A 14,876-nucleotide genomic window follows, 5' to 3' on the forward strand; every position below is an offset into this window, starting at 1 on the left:
TGAAAAAATCCAGTAATTAAAAAATATAAACTTTGATTGTGCAAGATTAACAGATTAAGTAAAAATAGCTTACAAGAAATTTGGTTGCTGGATGCATTTTTGAGCATCCTCACAATTGCTACCCCGTTAGTCATCTGCATTCTATGTAAAACAAGGCCCCTAATTCTGCAAACACTTCTGCACATGTTTAACATAACCCTCATAAGTAGACCCACTGAAGCCGAACTCCAACATGTACCTAGCTTTACTTGTGTGTTTGTAGGACACAAATGATTAGTAAATTACTTAAATTGGCAGTCCTATACTAGTTTAAAATAGATGTAAGCCCTCACATTATGAGAACACATTCAAAATACTAGGGTTTTGCTAGAAAAGGCTAAGTTAATCAAGGAGGTAATGCAATTAATTCCTATGAAAGGCTGACTTCCTCTGTGTACAGTGTATATATAAGATTGGAAGGATTAGATTTTTATCAGTAAATATCAATTTCACCAGACACACACAAACCAGCAAAACAATATTTCCATTGATAATCAAAATTTAAAGGTAGGCAAAGAAAGAAGTGCTGCTTGAGAACTTATTAGAGTTAGTCAACTTTGAACTAGGCTTGTTACATATTGTCGTAAATATAAAGGGAAGGCTAACCACCTTTAAATCCCTCCTGGCCAGAGGAAAAACCCTTTCACCTGTAGCGGGTTAAGAAGCTAAAGGTAACCTCGCTAGCACCTGACCAAAATGACCAATGAGGAGACAAGGTACTTTCAAAGCTGGGGGGCGGGAACAAAGGGCTCTCTCTGTCTGTGTGTTGCTTTTGCCGGGACCAGAGCAGGAATGCAGGTCAGAACTCCTGGAAAGGGTTAATAAGCTATCTAGTTCGATATGCGTTAGATTCTGTTTTGTTTAAATGGCTGATAAAATAAGTTGTGCTGAATGGAATGTATATTCCTGTTTTTGTGTCTTTTTGTAACTTAAGGTTTAGCCTCGAGGGATTCTCTATGTTTTGAATCTGATTACCCTGTAAGGTATTTACCATCCTGATTTTACAGAGGTGATTCTTTTACTTTCATTAAAATTCTTCTTTTAAGAACATGATTGCTTTTTCCTTGTTCTTAAGATCCAAGGATTTGGGTCTGTGTTCACCTATGCAGATTGGTGAGGATTTTTATCAAGCCTTCCCCAGGAAAGGGGGTGTAGGGCTTGGGGGGATTTTGGGGGGAAAGATGTTTCCAAGTGGGCTCTTTCCCGGTTATATTTGTTAGACGCTTGGTGGTGGCAGCAATAAAGTCCAGGAACAAAAGGTAAAATAGTTTGTACCTTGGGGAAGTTTTAACCTAAGCTGGTAAAAATAAGCTTAGGGGGTTTTTCATGCAGGTCCCCACATCTGTACCCTAGAGTTCAGAGTGGGGAAGGAACCTTGACACATATGGACTAGTGAATGAATATTAAAACATTAGAGGTATGTTGATTTAAGGATATTTACTTTGTATATTTTGACATGTGATGCTGACAATTTGTGTTTTGATGGTTTATAAAGCTTTAACTTTTTGAATCTCAACGTCTATTGTCATTAAATAATTGTCCGACCCTCCCCATAATTCCCGTGACTGAACATTAAAATAGATAAAAATCTAAAATGCTTAAAACCCATAATTTTGCACAACTTTGGAAATGTTCTTGGATAAAATGCTTGAAAATTAACACTATTACCCATCAAAATTATTTTAAAAAATTGAATTCTGCCATGCTTATGCATATGCTGTACCTGCTGCCCAGTCAACAGCCTGTAGCAAAAATTACTGATGTAATCCTTTTGAGAAAGCATCTCCAAGCACCCTAGGTAAAGTGATACATTGAAAAGTGAGTTGGAAAAATATGATTTAAAATAAAGGCAAGTCTGGCAGATGGGTACTTAGCTAGTGCAGAACTGTCATGCAGCTAAACAGCCTGTTTACACATGTGAGACAGTGAAAGTCTACTCTAAATGTCTCTGAAACATGAGCGGAAAGGGGAAATATTTTTTTAAAAAACTGAGTAATATTATTTTAACAGGAGAAAATTGTACAATAGTTTTACATATTGTCTCATATTCTAGAATCTAAATATCCCAAGATGCTGAATGAATTACATGCTCTCAGTGCAGTAACTGTGGGCAAATGGAGTGCCCATACATTCAACAAATCCTTAGGCCTATATTCAGGTAAGCACAAAAGAACGTGCTTAAGTGCAATCCTGAAAAGGAATGCTTGTTGAATTGGAGCCTTAGATGTGGACCTCTTTTTATTGGGACAGGGAACATTGGCCAAGGCACTGGGGTTTTTCCCATACTCTCTTTGAAAAGTCCCATACGATCTTTAATTTTCACCAGCTCAAGTAGAAAACTTCAGTGACATCCCTCATCTAAAGGACTGCACTCGTAGGCCCCCATCTACACTAGGGAAAGGATCCACTTCTACTTCTCCTCAAGTGGCCTTGAAAGCTGTTTAACTGCTAGTGTAAATGAACCAAACCATTTTCAGCACAGTTAGAGAAAATGTGTTTGAGAGAATGTACCCCTAAGGGCTTGTCTAGACTTGAAATGCTACAGTGTGGACACTACTTACACTGACAGGAGGGGTTCTCCTGTCACTGTAGGTAATCCATCTCCCTGGGAGGTGGTAGCTAAGTTGACAGAAGAATTCTTCTGTTCATCTAGCCCTGTCTACACCAGGGGTTAGGTTGGCTTAACTACATTGCTCAGGAGTATGGGTCAATATAACTTTTTAGGTAGACGAGGCCTAAGTCTCATTCATGCTTTCCATAATGATGCTGAACATAGTTTTGTAGCAGTTGGTTTTCAACAACAGTTTGGGGAGATGGGTCAGGAAGGACCTATTGCAGACAACCACTGTTAGCAGAGGATCATTTTCTTAGTGTGGATGGACACTCAAATCCTGATTTTCAGAGGTGCTGAGCTTCCACCACTCCAACTGATGCCAGTGAGAACTCACTTGTACAAATCAGACTCTAAGAATGTAGCACCCATCCTACAGTTCACTGCAGTACATATGATCCTATTTTTCTTATGCTGTTAGCTAAACATCAAGTCTTGCCAATTTTGAGTAATCAAAACTGTTCAGTCAAGCATGTAAAAGCTTGTTCTAACATGATTTACTTTGAAGAAATGTTCTTGTAAAAAGTATGCTGTACAAACAAATGGTGACCTATATTAATGTCTAAGTGATGCCATATTTGAATGGATTCTTAATTAAAATAACTGATGTTATCCAGGAAATTGTTTATACATTATTGGATCCCCAATCCAGTGCTGAATAGAATTCAAATACTGTGTTAAGATCAGCATAAAAAATTATATCAAAATGGACTCCGCTTTTGCCACTACTAGCTGTGACACCGAAAACTTCCCAGAAGCACTGATCTTCTCTGATAGGCAGAAGTACATTGCCACTGCAAGAAGACTCATCACAGTAGTCCCAATCTTATATAAAAATTAAAACCCAGCACTGTCAAGGGGGCTATGCTTTTGACCTAACATCAGAATTTCAAGGATGTAACTTTCCTCCTTCAAAGACACTTTAAAATTCTCCTTAAATAAGATCTGTATGTAATTCTGTCTCTTTCAATGATCTACTTATATGCCTGTTACTGCTTTGCCTGAGTACCAGAAAAACTAAAAAACTCAATGTAGGTATTCCTGTTAGGTCACTTGCCATTGGTAGCCAAAGTAAATGTGGTGGGTTTGAGTTTTAAATTATTAAAATTTGTTCTTTGTATCCTTTATAAGTATTTGTGAGGCTATATTTGTTATTTCTATTGAAATAGCAATGATGTTTCTTATACCTTTCATGTAACAATAACTATTTGACGTTCTATGTACATGGTGTTGTTGTTTTAGCCATGTTGGTCCCAGGATATTAGAGAGACAAGGCGGGTGAGATAATATCTTTTATTGGAGCAACTTCAAGCTTTCAAGCTTACACAGAGATCTTCTTCAGGTCTTACCTTACCCACCTTCTCTCTCATTTTATATCTATATCATCATCATCTACTTCTACTCTATATCTATAGAAATACCTTCATGATTGTTTATTTATGTTTGTTAGAAACATACAATAACATTATTTAATGCAATAATTGGTATTAAGGACAGTACCTTTTTGTTCTTCTTGAGTACTTCTTAAGGGAATAATAATTTTAGATTGTGCCTGGAAAAGTCTAGTTTATAATCTGTGCAAGGTTTTGCATCTGTTTTGCTAGCAGGATAAATGAATGCACTATGAAGAAAACTTTAATTATATCCACAACTACTTCAGTTCCTTATCAATATTTTGTAATTTATGACTGAGTATACATTCCTTGTTCATGTATATACCCCTCCATTGTATGGAACTGCAGTCACCTTATCTGATGTTGCTCATTGTCTGTCTCTCTAAATTATTTTAAATGTTATTACCCTTCTCTTTTATATTCCAAGCAACAACATTGTTTGTATTAACAACTAAATGCAGAAATCTGATATTGCCTTCAAAGGTGTAGGTGTTTCTGACACACTTTCTGCTACTACATGGTGTATTCTGTCTTCAAACATTATTGCCCCCAGGCAGACATATGCCTTAGCTCCAGGAATGTAGATTTTCTTTTGAAGTTTGTTTGCATTTCTAATTCACTACAGGGTGCAAAGTTAAGATTTCTGAGCACTGAAACAAGGACCGATTACTATTTATTTTTCTGCATCTAGTCCACAGACATGTACAAATTGTTTCCATGTTTATTGTACACTATAGACTCATTACATGTTGACAGATAAAGTCTGTTCTAGACTGTGCCTGACCCTCTAGTTTACAATCTGGTCAGGGTTATGCATCAGTTTTGCTAGTCTGTCATATGAAAACCACCTCATAAATAACAAAACCAGAAGAACAACTTACTATCCACTAAAATAACATATGTTTGCGTATAGTGAGGCCCTAAAGAACTTGTTTCATTTTGAATATGTAAGTAGTGTCATTAAGTAAGCTTCTGATTTAGCAAGGTATGTAAGTATATACATAACTTTAAGCACATAAGTAGTCCCATTAAAGTCAATGTGAATTGAGAGCACTCAGGACTTTTCTGGAGGTGCTCAGCATCTTAAAGAATCAAGATTATTGCTTGGATCTAGAGATGTATATTTCCAAAGTTAGAGAGTGTTTGAACCTGGGTTTTTGGTTTGGGCCCATTCCTATTTGAATAAATGGGAGAGGGAGAGAGCAGAAAGAGGGTGCCAGGAAATAAAAGGTTTAAAAAAAAAAAAGGAAATATCAGAAAGTTAATCTTAAAGACTGATCGGAGAAGAATATTTGTCCAGGTCCTCATCTGAAGAATCTGTTCTCTTCTTCACTATAAAAAAAATCCTTCTTCAAAAAGTTGTCTCTTCCCCACTTTTGGGCCCTGATCTTGCAAAGACTTTTGGATGTGCTTAATTTTACTCACTGTGAGTAGTCCACTGACGCCAATAGGATTACTCACAGTGTGTAAAGTTAAACATGTGTATAAGTCTTTCCAGGACTGGGGCCTTGTTGAGTAACTTCTTGAAAGAACCTCAGCCCTTTTTCTACAATTAATTTTTTCCCCCTGCAACATTGTTATCAGTACACAGGCTTTATCATATGCCAAAAATATATTGTATTACTCAGTTTACCTGCTTAACAAAGCAAATGCTATTCAAAGTTATCTGCGAATTTTACTAATGTTTTATAATCTGATAACATTTTCTCTTATACCTTCTTCATCTCTAGGATTTTATGTAATTTCTTCTGTTCAGACAAGTACTCATTCTGAACAGACATGCTTTAAATATCTGCCTGTTGCTTGCTATAGGAGACAGTCACTTGGCTACCACATATTTTCTTTGCAGGAATTTTATTAATCCATCAGCAAAGGTGCATTAATGTTAGGCGCACTGTTCCGTCTAGAATATTACTCTGTATTGCTCTCTGTCAGTGATCAATGACCTTGAATGGTTCTTAATATCCTGTGTGCTCCCATCCTCTGAGGCTTGCATTATTAGTATAGATGTAGGATTGAACAAACTTCACCATTTAAATAGTTCTTGCCATTAGAGCTATTAAATAATTGAAGAATTTATTCAAAATAAATGTTCAATGGAAAATTGGGCAAAATTTACAACACATACTCTTCACCATGATGAATTATTTGACCAGTTTTAGGTAATGCGTATCCCACTTCAATTGTGATTGTTATCATGCATGACAAAAACAACATTGTCACCATACTGCAAGACCGCAGAGATCAATTTGCCAACACAATGCTGGAGTGGAAGTCATTGGAGTTACTCCAGGGATGAATCTGGCCCATTATCTCTAAATATGGAATTCTGTGGCTTCTCTGTTCTCTAAATTATATCATTGCTTTTGTGGATATACTTGCAGTAATGGCTCACCCAAATGGTAAAAACTGGTATTAAAAATGCATGCTGGAGATTACAAGCCTTGGATATTTCTCATAAAAAGAACAAATGGATACATGTAAGTGATAATTCTGTGGATCTATTTGTGATGGTTCCCACTTGCACCAAATGTTGTTGATTGTATTATTATTATTATTATTGATCTCAGACATTCTTATTTGAAATAGGATTTCAGAATTAATGTGTTTAACATTTTACATTTAGTGAAACCTTCTGTGCTTTTTGGGGGTACGCAAATAGGAGCCAGTTTTCACCAATTCTAACTCTCATAAGAACTCCTTACTCATGTGAGCAGTCTCATTGACTTGCATGGGGCCTCTGGGCACTACCTCAATATAAACACTATTATACCGTGGGCAAATTTAATTTCTGGTACAACTCTATTTATTTTGACAAAGTAATACATGGGAGGAATTTAGCCCTATGTGTCATGTCAGGCATTAGATTAACTATTGCGAAGTGGAGAATGAAAAATACATAAAATGTTTCCTGACTTCTGATTTAAGCCATTTTGCACAGTTGATGCAATCAAGCAATTAGGGCTAGTGAGATGTAAGCACTACAGGTAACAACTCTAATAATTGTGCCAGATGTTTGAAAGCTTCTCCTTAAAACTATGTCAATCTTTTTGTCAGCAGGATTCCTGACTCGTGCTATGCTCTCAACAGGGAACCATGTCTTCTCACTTATGGAGGAAATTGGTGCATAAGCCTTAGACATTGTTGCCCATTTAAGTGCTCTCCTTTTTGGAATATTATAAAGCCGGGGCATTCAATGTTCAAGATCTTATCTGGATAGTCCCAGCCTCTAAGCAATATCATCTTAGGGAGAAGCTAAATTGAAAAATATACTCATTGCTGAGAGTCAGAAGGAATGAGGTATCCTTTTATAAATCTTACTGGCCTGCATCCAAACAGACAGTTCAGAAACTTGTTTTTTATTTAAATGGTTCAGGTTTAGAATAATTTAGGTTTAAATCTTCAGGTTTAAACGAATTAGATTTGTCCAGATCTTCTCCAGCTTTTTCAGAGGACTACACAACTGCAGACTCAGATACAGATAAATTACTGCTCTCTTCTCAGATGGTCTTAATATTACTCCTATGTACAGACACAATCTAATTTGAAGTCTGAATGAACTTGCTTTTCTTATTATTTTAAAAACAGACTACATATCGTTAAAAGACACATTTGAATAAGTAATCAGACTCCTAGCCAACTGTCCATTGTTATTTAAAGTAAATAAAGCTTGGAGCATTCAATTGACTGAGTTGCTCTTTCATATAATCCTGGTGTTACTGCTGGGAGTGCTCCTCTAAATGGACCTTCTGCCCTTAAATGACATCAAAGCTAACAGCGCTATACCAGGCTGCCCTGCCCTCTTTCCTTCTATAATTTAATGAAAGATTTTTCACCATAGAATGGTCAAACAATCCAAATCTGAACTAGAAACATTAATAATAAGTGTTACAGTTTTTAAAGGACTCCATATCACACCACTTTCTCCTTGTCAGTGGCCATTTATGTAACTGGAATCTTTAAGGAAAATTAAAACATAAATAAAATAAATACAATAAAGATAACATTTTTTAAATTCTCAAGCATATTTTCTCGTGCCGTGAGCAATTTGAGGAGTTACTGATAAATCAGATCTTTATGTGAATTAAAGCAACTCACAGTGTTTATTTTTGAAGCGCTACAGCAAATTCTGTCCTCAAAAACACAAACACCTGCACACACTCACAAACTTTTTTCTTGGTCAGATAGCTGAATATTCATGACCAAGATGTCAATACTTGATTGATATTTTTCCTTTTTGAGAGCTGCTTCTCATCTTACCATAAATGTCTTTATTTTTCAATCTACTAGCCAATGTTTTGATCTGTTTTTTTCTCTTTTTATTGATTTATTAGGTTGCCATGTGTGGTGAAAAGCTTCAAATGTTCACCTGATGGACAAACAAACAAAAAAAACTCAGTGAATTCGGGATAGAGTCCCTCATCATAAAATGTTTCTGTAAGACTCTGCCTCCCTGCTGTTGTAAAATGTTGTGGCATACCTGTGACTGGGCTGGCATACATGAGTGAAAAAACACAGAAAAGCAAAGTGAGTTTAAAAGCACAACCCCTACTTTCCCGCATTCTTTCAATGCAAATACAAAGCATTAAAAAAGTCACAGGACCAAATGCATCTCTGGCATAAGCAGGCCATTGAAATTAAAGGAATTCCATCTTTTTACATCAGGGTTGAATTTTTCCCATAATGCACTCTGTGTGTGTGTGTGTGTGTGTATACACACTCACAGTGGAACATTGAGACTATAGTCAAACATCCATATTAGTTGTATTGGTGTTTAACTACTTTGGACCAGATGGTGATACCCTACTCACACTGAATAACACCTTCCACAGTTAGTTCTCAGGTTGTGGCCACTCATTCTTTCATTACAGCTAGATGGGGAGAGAAGAGGGGCAGTCCCAAAATTATTTATGTTGAAACATAGGGTCACAGTATGGAAAAGATCAGGTACTACTACCTTCCATCATGAGTAGTCACTAGGGCTGTCGATTAATTGCAGTTAACTCACATGATTAATTTTAAAAAATTAACTGGGATTAAAAATATTAATCGCAATTAATCGCACTGTTAAACAATAGAATATCAATTGAAATTTATGAAATATTTTGGATGTTTTTCTACATTTTCAAATATATTGATTTCTGTTACAATACAGAATACAAAATATACAGTGCTCACTTTATATTATTTTTATTACAAATATTTGCATTGAAAAAATTATAAACAAAAGAAATAGTATTTTTCAATTCACCTCATACAAGTACTGTAGCGCAATCTCTATCGTGAAAGTGTAACTTAAAAATGTAGATTTTTTTTTGTTACATAATTGCACTCAAAAACAAACCAATGTAAAACTTTAGCGCCTCAGTCCACTCAGTCCTACTTCTTGTTCAGCCAATCGCTAAGAGAAACAAGTTTGTTTACATTTACGGGAGATACTGCTGCCTGCTTCTTATTTACAGTGTCACCTGAAAGTGAGAACAGGCGTTCACATGGCACTTTTTTAGCTGGCATTGCAAGGTATTTATGTGCCAGATATGCTAAACATTCATATGCCCCTTCATGCTTCGGCTACCATTCTAGACGACATGCTTCCATGCTGATGACGTTCGTTAAAAAAAAATGCATTAATTAAATTTGTGACTGAACTCCTTGGGGGAGAATTGTATGTCTCTGGCTCTATTTTACCTGCATTCTGCCATATATTTCATGTTATAGTCATCTTGGATGATGAGCCAGCACGTGTTGTTCATTTCACTTTCACTGCAGATTTGACAAAACGCAAAGAAGGCAGCAATGTGAGATTTCTAAAGATAGCTACAGCACTCGACCCAAGGTTTAAGAATCTGAAGTGCCTTCCAAAATCTGAGAGGGACGAGGTGTGGAGCATGCTTTCAGAAGTCTTAAAAGAGCAACACTCCAATGCGGAAACTACAGAACCTGAACCCCTAAAAAAAAAAATCAACCTTCTGCTGGTGACATCTCACGCAGGTGGGCCCAACTGAGCTAATTAAAGGGGACCGAGCTATCCCTGGGGCTGTGAAGACCTGTCAGAGGGCAGGAGTTACTGGGACAGGCTGTGCCTGGGTAGTGGAACTACAGAGGAGTAGAGTTCATCTAACTCCTGTGGTGAGTAAGTCCTTGGAGGAAAGGGCCAGGTGTCCAGGAAGATAGCCCTGGGGCTGTTGTTCCAGAAAGGGAGTTGAACTGGATGGGACTAAGCCCTGGTCTACACTAGGAGCTGAGGTCGAATTTAGCAGCATTAAATCGATTTAACCCTGCATCCGTCCACACGACAAAGCCCTTTCTTTCGACTTAAAGGGCTCTTAAAATCGATTTCCTTACTCCACCCTCAACAAGGGGATTAGCACTGAAATCGGCCTTGCTGGGTCGAATTTGGGGTACTGTGGACGCAATTAGATGGTATTGGCCTTCAGGAGCTACTCCAGAGTGCTCCACTGTGACCGCTCTGGACAGGACTCTCAACTCAGATGCACTGGCCAGGTAGACAGGAAAAGGCCCGCGAACTTTTGAATTTCAATTTCCTGTTTGGCCAGCATGGCAAGCTGCAGGTGACCATGGAGAGCTCATCAGCAGAGGTGACCATGATGGAGTCCCAGAATGGCAAAAGAGCTCCAGCATAGACCGATCGGGAGGTACGGGATCCGATCGCTGTATGGGGAGAGGAATCCATGCTATCAGAACTCCGTTCCAGTTTTCGAAATGCCAAAACATTTGTCAAAATCTCCCAGGGCATGAAGGACAGAGGCCATAACAGGGACCCGAAGCAGTGCCGCATGAAACTTAAGGAGCTGAGGCAAGCCTACCAGAAAACCAGAGAGGCAAACAGCCTCTCCGGATCCGAGCCCCAAACATGCCGCTTCTATGATGAGCTGCATGCCATTTTAGGGGGTTCAGCCACCACTACCCCAGCCATGTTGTTTGACTCCTTCAATGGAGATGGAGGCAACATGGAAGCAGGTTTTGGGGACGAGGAAGATGATGATGATGAGGTTGTAGATAGCTCGCAGCAAGCAAGCGGAGAAACCAGTTTTCCTGGCAGCCAGGAACTGTTTCTCACCCTGGACCTGGAGCCAGTACCCCCTGAACCCACCCAAGGCTGCCTCCCGGACCCGCCAGGCGGAGAAGGGACCTCTGGTGAGTGTACCTTTTAAAATACTATACATGGTTTAAAAGCAAGCATGTTTAATGATTAATTTGCCCTGGCATTCGCGGCTCTCCTGGATATACTCTGAAAGCCTTTGCAAAAGGTTTCTGGGGAGGGCAGCCTTATTCCATCCACCATGGTAGGACACTCCAGGCCAGTAGCATGTACTCGGGAATCATTGTAGAACAAAGCATTGCAGTGTATGTTTGCTGGCGTTCAAACAACATCTGTTCTTTATCTCTCTGTGTTATCCTCAGGAGAGTGATATCATTCATGGTCACCTGGTTGAAATAGGGTGCTTTTCTTCAGGGGACATTCAGAGGAGCCCGTTCCTGCTGGGCTGTTTGCCTGTGGCTGAACAGAAATGTTCCCCGCTGTTAGCCATGGGGACGGGGGAGGGGCTAGCTATGTGGTGGGGGGAGGTAAAATGAAACCTTGTAATGAAAGCACATGTGCTATGTATGTAATGTTAACAGCAAGGTTTACCGTGAAAGAGTGTACCCATTGTTCTATAAAATGTGTCTTTTTAAATACCACTGTCCCTTTTTTTTTCTCCACCAGCTGCATGTGTTTCAAGGATCACAGGATCTTCTCCTTCCCAGAGGTTAGCAAAGATTAGAAGGTGAAAAAAAAGCACTCGTGATGAAATGTTCTCTGAGCTCATGCTGTCCTCCCACACAAAAAGAGCACAGACGAATGCGTGGAGGCAGACAATGTCAGAGTGCAGGAAAGCACAAAATGACTGGGAGGAGAGGTGGCGGGCTGAAGAGAGTAAGTGGTGGGCTGAAGAGACGGCTGAAGCTGAAAGGTGGCGGCAGCATGATGAGAGGAGGCAGGATTCAGTGCTGAGGCTGCTGGAGGATCAAACCAATATGCTCCAGCGTATGGTTGAGCTGCAGGAAAGGCAGCAGGCACACAGACCATCGCTACAGCCCCTGTGTAACCAACCACCCTCCTCCCCAAGTTCCACAGCCTCCTCACCCAGACGCCCAAGAACGCGGTGGGGGGGGCCTCCGGCCACCCAGCCACTCCACCCCAGAGGATTGCCCAAGCAACAGAAGGCTGGCATTCAATAAGTTTTAAAGTTTTAAACTTTTCAAGTGCTGTGTGGCCTTGTCCTTCCCTCCTCCACCACCCCTCCCGGTGCTTCTCTCCTCCACCACCCCTCCCGGGCTACCTTGGTAGTTATCCCCCTATTTGTGTGATGAATGAATAAAGAATGCATGAATGTGAAGCAACAATGACTTTATTGCCTCTGCAAGTGGTGATCGAAGGGAGATGGGGAGGGTGGTTAGCTTGCAGGGAAGTAGAGTGAACCAAGGGGCGGGGGGTTTCATCAAGGAGAAACAAACAGAACTTTCACACCGTAGCCTGGCCAGTCATGAAACTGGTTTTCAAAGCTTCTCTGATGCGCACTGCGCCCTCCTGTGCTCTTCTAACCGCCCTGGTGTCTGGCTGTGCATAACCAGTGGCCAGGCAATTTGCCTCAACCTCCCACCCCACCATAAACGTCTCCCCTTTACTCTCACAGATATTGTGGAACGCACAGCAAGCAGTAATAACAGTGGGAATATTGCTTTCGCTGAGGTCTAACCGAGTCAGTAAACTGCACCAGCGCGCTTTTAAACGTCCAAATGCACATTCTACCACCATTCTGCACTTGCTCAGCCTGTAGTTGAACTGCTCCTGACTACTGTCCAGGCTGCCTGTGTATGGCTTCATGAGCCATGGCATTAAGGGGTAGGCTGGGTCCCCAAGGATAACTATAGGCATTTCAACATCCCCAAAGGTTATTTTCTGGTCTGGGAATAAAGGCCCTTCCTGCAACTTTTGAAACAGACCAGAGTTCCTGAAGATGCGAGCGTCATGTACCTTTCCCGGCCATCCCACATTGATGTTGGTGAAACATCCCTTGTGATCCACCAGTACTTGCAGCACTATTGAAAAGTACCCCTTGCGGTTTATGGACTCGCCGGCTTGGTGCTCCGGTGCCAAGATAGGGATATGGGTTCCATCTATGGCCGCGCCACAGTTAGGGAATCCCATTGCAGCAAAGCCATCCACTATGATCTGCACATTTCCCAGGGTTATTACCCTTGATATCAGCAGATCTTTGATTGCTTTGGCTACTTGGATCACAGCAGCCCCAACAGTAGATTTGCCCACTCCAAATTGATTCCCGACTGACCGGTAGCTGTCTGGCGTTGCAAGCTTCCACAGGGCTATTGCCACTCGCTTGTGAACTGTGAGAGCTGCTCTCATCTTGGTATTCTTGTGCCTCAGGGCAAGGAAAAGCAAGTCACAAAGTTCCATGAAAGTGCCCTTACGCATGCGAAAGCTTCGCAACCACTGGGAATCGTCCCAGATCGTCAACACTATGCAGTTTCACCAGTCTGTGCTTGTTTCCCGAGCCCAGAATCGGCGTTCCACCGCATGAACCTGCCCCATTAGCACCGTGATGCCCACATTGCCAGGGCTCGTGCTTTGAGAGAAGTCTGTGTCCATGTCCTCATCACTCTCGTCACTGCGCTGACATCGCCTAGTCTCCTGGTATCGCTTTGCCAGGTTCTGGTGCTGCATATACTGCTGGATAATGCGTGTGGTGTTTAATGTGCTCCTAATTGCCAAAGTCATCTGAGCGGGCTCCATGCTTGCCATGCTATGGCGTCTACACAGAAAAAAGGTGCAGAACGATTGTCTGCCGTTGCCCTGATGGAGGAAGGGGCGACTGACGAACATGGCTTACAGGGTTGGCTTACAGGGAATTAAAATCAACAAAGGGGGTGGCTTTGCGAGAAACTGAATGGTCCCCTCAAGGATAGAACTCAAAACCTCAAGGATAGAGCTCAAAACTGGGTTTAGCAGGCCGTTGATTTCACAGAGGCAGGGAGGGAGGAGAAAATGAATACAAAACAAATCTGGTCTATTTCTTGTTTTGAGCCACTTCATCTATCTTTATACATCTTGCTGGCAGCAGACTGTGCAGTACGACTGCTAGCCATCGTTAACACCTGGGTGCTTGGCAGAAGACGGTGCAGTATGACTATTGGCCATCATCTTCTGCTAGCTGTAGATTAATAGACAGTGCGGGACTGAATTGCCACGAGACGAAACAAGGGAAATGACCTGGCTGAGTCACTCCCATGTTTGCCCATGCACCCGGTTAAAATAGCACCCAGGACTACGTCGATGACGGCTACCAGTCATACTGCACTGTCTGCTGCCAAAAGGCAATAAACTGCTGCTGTGTAGCAATGCAGTACCACGTCTGCCAGCACCCAGGAGACGTACGGTGACAGTTAGCTGAGCGGGCTCCATGCTTGCCGTGTTATGGCATCTGCACAGGTAACTCAAGAAAAAAGGCGCAAAACGATTGTCTGCCCTGGCTTTCACGGAGGGAGGGAGGGAACGGGGGCCTGACGATATGTACCCAGAACCACCCACGACAATGTTTTAGCCCCATCAGGCACTGGGATTTCTACCCAAAATGCAAATGGGCGGTGGAGACTGCGGGAACTGTGGGATAGCCACCCACAGTGCAACGCTCCGGAAGTCGACGGTTGCCTCGGTATTGTGGACACACTCTGCCCACTACATGCACTTAGAGCATTTGTGTGGGGACACACACAATCAACTGTATAAAAACGCTTTCTACAAAACCAAC

This window comes from Natator depressus, chromosome 1 (genome assembly GCF_965152275.1).
Source record: "Natator depressus isolate rNatDep1 chromosome 1, rNatDep2.hap1, whole genome shotgun sequence".
NCBI lineage: Eukaryota > Metazoa > Chordata > Testudines > Cheloniidae > Natator > Natator depressus.